At 39.6% G+C, this 6,140-nt stretch overlaps 1 non-coding gene across 1 annotated transcript; it reads right to left on the bottom strand.

The window, feature by feature from the left end:
- Positions 1 to 241: 241 nt before the first annotated feature.
- On the bottom strand, positions 242 to 314 carry TRNAG-CCC (transfer RNA glycine (anticodon CCC)). Its single transcript has one exon. It is a non-coding gene; the product is annotated as a tRNA-Gly (tRNA).
- Between the last annotated feature and the right edge of the window lie 5,826 nt (positions 315 to 6,140).

The following is a 6,140-nucleotide window of genomic DNA, read 5'->3' as shown; positions in this document are numbered from 1 at the left end:
TGATTGCTGGGTTGTATGGTAGTTGCATGTTTAGTTTTTTTGTTTGTTTTAAGAAACTACCTAACTTTTCCAGAATGGATGTACTGTTTTACATTCCCACTAACAATGTATGAGTGAACCAGTTTCTCAGCTTTCTTGGCAGCATTTGGTGTTGTCATTGTTTTTTATTTTATTTTATTTTTAAAACATTTATTTATTTATTTGGCTGCGCCAGGTCTTAACTGTACCATGGGAGATCTGGTTCCCTGACCAGGGATTGAACCCAGGCCCCCTGCATTGGGAGTGCAGAGTCTTAACCACTGGACCACCAGGGAAGTCTCTGCTATTATTTTTTATTTTAGCCATTCTGATATGTGTGTAGGGGTATCTCATTATGATTTTAATTTGCATTTCTCTAATGGTTAATGATGTTGAACATCTTCTCATATGCTTATTTGCCATTTTTATAGCTTCTTCGGTGAAATGTCAATTCATGTCTTTTGCCCATGTTCTAATTCTGTTTTTAATTTTTTTCTTTTTTTTACTGTTGAACAATTTAGAGTTCTTTATATAGACTAGATATTAGTCCTCTGTCTAATATGTGGTTTGCAAATATTTTTATTCCCCAGTCTGTAGCTAGTCTTTTGATTCTCTTAGTAGAGTCTTTCACAGAGTAAAAGTTTATAATTTTTATGCAGTCCAATTTATCAACTTTTACTTATGGATTGTGCTTTCAATGTCAAGTCTAAGAAGTCTGCCTAGATCCTGAAGAATTTCTCCTATTTTTTCTAAAAGTTTTATAACTTTACAGTTAAGTTTGTGATACATTTTAAGTTAATTTTTATATAAAGTGTGAGACAGATTGAAGTTTATTTTTTATTTTTTTGCCTGTGGATGTCCAATTGCTCCAGTAACATTTGTTGAAAAAGCTATCTTTTCTCCATTGTATTGCTTTTGCACCTTTGTCAAAAATCAGTTGGGCATTATTTATGAGGGTCTCTTCCTGGGTTCTCTATTCTGTTCCATTGATCTATGTGTTTATTCCTTCACCAATATCATACAGTTTTGATTTACTGTAGTACAGTACAGATAGTATAGATTACTATAGTACATCCTGAAATCAGGTAGACTGAACACATGGATACCTAAATTAAAAATACAGTACCATTCACAATCATTCAAAAAAATAAATAGGTGTAAAGCTAACAAAACATGTATGGGACTTCTATGAAAAAGACTACCTAACACTGATGAAAGAAATCAAAGAGGATGTAAATAAGGGGAGAGAGATACTGTGTTCATGGATTAGAAGATTCAACAGAGTAAAGATGTCAATTCTCCCCCAATTGATATACAGATTTAATATATATCCTATCAAAATTCCAGCGAGTTTTTTGCAAACATACATAAGATTATGCCAAAATTTATATGAAAAGGCGAAGGAACTCATAGCTAAAATAATTTTGAAAAATGAGAATAAAGTAAGAAGAATCTCTCTTCTCTTTTCGGGAATTGATGACATACATATTAAATATTTTCTTATAGTTCTAGAGGTCCCTGAGTCTCTCTTCATGTTTTTCTCTGTTGTTAAGTTTGAATAATTTCTATTATTCTGCCTGCCGGTTCACTAATTCTTTCCTCTCTCTTCTCCATTCTGCTATTGAATCCACCCAATGGGCTTTTTTTTTTTTTTAAGATTTTTTTTTTTTTTTTTGATGTGGACCATTTTTGAAGTCTTTATTGAATTTGTTACAATATTGCTTCTGTTTTATGCTTTGGTTTTTTGGCCCCAAGGCATGTGGGATCTTAGCTCCCCAACCAAGGATTGAACCCTCACCCCCTACATTGGAAGTCAAAGTCTTAACCACTGGACTGTTAAGGAAGTCCCTGGTCTTTTAATGTCAGTTATTGTGTTTTGTTTTGTTATTGTGCTTTTCAGTTCTAAAATTTCCATTTGTTTTTTTCTTCATTATCTTCTAATTCTTCTTGGAGACAATTTTTCATGCTAAGGCTTTCTGTTTTTTCATTTGTTTCAAATATGTACACAGTTGGTCTTGAAAGCATTTTTATCATGGCTGCTTTGAAATATTTGTTAGATAATTCCAACATCTCTGTCTCTTGAGATTAGTATCCATTGACTTTTTTTTTTTTAAGAACTTTATTGAACAATGTATTCACTGTTTTGTTCCACTACCTTCTGCCATTTTTCAGGCAACTTCATAACTCCATCTTCCCAAAGTATTTGTTTATTTATTCATTTATGGCTGTGTTGGGTCTTCATTTCTGTGCGAGGGCTTTCACTAGTTGTGGCAAGCGGGGGCCACTCTTCATCGCAGTGCGCGGGCCTCTCACTATCGCGGCCTCTCTTGTTGCGAAGCACAGGCTCCAGATGCACAGGCTCAGTAATTGTGGCTCACGGGCCCAGTTGCTCTGTGGCATGTGGGATATTCCCAGACCAGGGTTCGAACCCGTGTCCCCTGCATTAGCAGGCGGATTCTCAACCACTGTGCCACCAGGGAAGCCCTCCATTGACTTTTTATTAAAATTTGAACATTTTCATATTGTATTAGGAGACTCTAGATCTTATGTAAATCTTCTGTTTTTAGCTGGAAGTTTCTGACAGTGCTCTCGCAGGGAAAGGGGACCCTTATTACTGCCAGGGGAATCTGGGTGGTCCAGATTCCCTATTTGGTATCTATTGACACCAGAGCAGGGAGGTTCCTAGTTGCACCTAGGCAGGGATGGGAGTTCTAGCTCTCCAGAGATACTGCAGTGGGGTTGGCCTTGTTACCACTGGGCCATAGTGAAATTTTTGACTGTCCACTAGGCCTTCTCTGACATTACCTCAGTGGGGTATATTCACATGTTTTTAAAAAATCTTCCATATAGCTAGGAAATGGATGTGAGTAAATTTCCTTAATGAACTTTTTAGTTTTCCATTTCTGTCATTTCTCTGCTGATTAATTCTTTTATTGACAGTAAGTATCTTCCCCTGTCTGAGTCTGGCAATTGCCTAGATGCTTTTTCTTCACCCATAATGAATTTTCTTACATGCAGCTACTATTTTCTCTCATCTTTATTTCTGCTCCTCCTACTGTTTATCACAATTCACCTCCTCTTTGCCTTGCTTCTCATTGTCTGTTCCTTTTGAAGGTTTGTTTGTATTGTGTGTGCTCTTTTCAGAACATTTCACTTTTAAAATAAGGGGGTTAAGTTAAAGTGCTGAGAATGCAAGTCAATGCATTCTGAGTTGAGATTTCTCCCGGTGAGTGGAGCAGAGCATCTCAAGTTGACTGGGGAAGGGTCAATAGGAGACATGAGCTGAGGAGCTGATTTTGAAGACTAAAACCCATTTCCTCTGAGGAAAGGAAATAGTGCAAAACTATTTTGGACCATATTTCCTTGTCTCAGCCACTTGCATGGTATAGTGGCAATCAGAAGCTATAAATAGATAAACTTTGCTAGAAGCATATTAAAGAACCATCAGGAAATGGTTGGCCTTGTTCATGATATTTTAGAAAGTAGCATGTTCCCAGCTGATACCTTTATCTCTAATTTCACTTTTGCAAATATTATTCATGGATATTGTCACCCCTTTGTCGATCTCTGGGATTCTCAGAGGTGTCCTTTTAATTAATGCCCCATCCTCCCTGCTCTACACACTCTTGGGCTTCTGGATGGCCAAATCGGATTTCAGTGATTGATTAGCAAGTTCTGCTAATGATTTTGATTAGTTTTATTTGTTTTGCATGTAATTATCTTTTCTTGGTAATTAGAAGTTAGTCACAGTTTTCATACTTGATATAATTTTGGATAAAGAATATCCTAGTTAAACCTAGATATATTTATAATTTCCAAGCAGTTATAGAACAGGCTATCCAAATTTATAGTGGTTGTATCTTCTGAGGGAAATAGTGTTCCATTTTGTCTTAAAATATAAAGCAGTTTTTGCTTATGAAAGATTACTGATAACACATTGATTGCATTTAAAAAAATAATGTTTCTTGACAAATTATTTGCTAGATAACATTGATATTAATTTAGGACATAGTAACCTTTTCTTTGGAGAGGCATCTGAGTGAGTTGGCCTTTTGGATGCATTTGTTAGATTACTCTCTTTTTCGAATCCCAGTTACGCCGTATCTGGTGTCTGGAAAAGAAACAGTGCAGTGTCCTTGCCCACCTGTGTTCACAGGCCCCAGTAAAACAGTATATTTGTGGACTATAGCATTCATCTTGTGTGTGAGCAGGTCTCCCTTTATCCCCTTAGGGAAAATGAAGTGGTTATCTGGATTTATCCAGGTCAACGGCAAAGCCGGGCTGAGCAGGGCTTTAGCTGATCCTTCTCTGAGCATGTGGACAGCTGTGTGGCTCCCTGAGCCCTTGCTGAGAAGAGCGGAAGCACCAGGGCACCCTGATGGGGTGCAGTAGCCAATCCTTCTTTCCCTGGCCTGCCGGGAAGGCCAATGGGATGAGAACATTGCTGCACTTCTGAGAGTGTTCATTCTGTCAGCCACGTTCTTTTGTAAGCTCTCTTTTGGAGGCACTAATGATGAGTATGAACTGCTTTCTATGACTACTTTAAGGTCATCTTAATTGGCTGTTTTTGATTATAAAGCCTTTTAAAGAGACTAACTACATACTCTTTGACTCACAGCTGCATATTAATGGTATTTCCTTTGGAATTTGATGAAAGCAGCTTCAACTCCAATTTTTGTATGATTTGATAGTGGTTACAGAGTAATCTAAACTAAAGCTCCCAGCGTGACACGATTCCTCCAGCGACCCAAGGGGAACGTTGGCACTGAATGACTCCCATACGTGTGGTTTATCGGCCACCTGGCTGTCGTGAATGGCAGCTCGTGAGCAGGTGAGGGAGCCGCGCCAGGGGACTTGCCAACGTCACTGATGCTGCCGGCTAAACAATTCAACTCCCTTCGGCTTGGTTTTCCCACAGATACTGCTGACTGTGATTGCTGATAAGCCGAATAAGGCTGGAGGTCAACAATCCCAAGACTGCTCTTAATTATTAAAGGATCAACACGTCTTAATGCGCACGTCCTCTGAACTGAGGGCCAATCAACGGGGTTTCAGAGAGGGAAGCTTTCCCTTTCTCTTTAAATATAGCAAAAAGAAACAAACAAGCAATTGTTAAGAGGAGCTAAAGGATTTTCCTTGTATTTTGATTCTAAATTTGGAATTTAAAATATTGAACAGGGAAGCAGCTGTTAATTACCATCCAGACTCAAGCTGCTGTTTGAGTCTCTTTGCCGCCTTCATCTATACTTGGTTAATGGAACCCTGACTTCGTCCCACACCACGGAGCACTTGGACCCAACAGCACAGAGCCTCATTGGAGTCTTGTGTGACTGCCATGAATTAGTGGCTTCTCTTATCCAAAATTAAGCTCCTCGATGTGTAATTATCCATCCCATACATTGAACCTATCTCCAATGTAAATGTTTCTGCAAGGCTAACCACTGATTGTAGCACAAAACAGGTACAAAAAATGAGTCCTCCTCTCCCCACCGGCTCCCTGTCACCACCATCAGGCAAGTCGTGCATCCTTGCTCCGGTGGTCAGGCTGGGCTGCTGTAACATTTTTAAAAAATTGAAATATAGGGACTTCCCTGGTGGTCCAGTGGGTAAGACTCCACCCTCCCAGTGTAGGGGGCCCAGGTTCAATCCCTGGTCAGGGAACTAGATCCCTCATGCATGCTGCAACTAAGACCTGGGGCGGCCTAAATAAATAAATATTTTTAAAAAATTGACATACAGGGGGCTTCCCTGGTGGCACAGTGGTTGAGAATCTGCCTGCTAATGCAGGGGACACGGGTTCGAGCCCTGGTCTGGGAAGATCCCACATGCCGTGGAGCAACTAGGCCCATGAGCCACAACTACTCAGCCTGCGCGTCTGGAGCCTGTGCTCCGCAACAAGAGAGGCCGCGATAGTGAGAGGCCCGCGCACCACGATGAAGAGTGGCCCCCGCTTGCCGCAACTAGAGAAAGCCCTTGCACAGAAATGAAGACCGAACACAGCCAAAAATAAATAAATTTTAAAAAAAATTGACATACAGTTGATTTACAATATTATGTTAGTTTCAGGTGTGCTGTAACATTTTTGGTGATTACACAAAGGCAAAGCTAGCCCGAGGAAGTGT

The sequence above is a fragment of the Balaenoptera acutorostrata genome, chromosome 3 (assembly GCF_949987535.1).
Source record: "Balaenoptera acutorostrata chromosome 3, mBalAcu1.1, whole genome shotgun sequence".
NCBI classification, from domain to species: domain Eukaryota; kingdom Metazoa; phylum Chordata; class Mammalia; order Artiodactyla; family Balaenopteridae; genus Balaenoptera; species Balaenoptera acutorostrata.
This window is presented reverse-complemented; position numbering and strand designations above follow the sequence as displayed.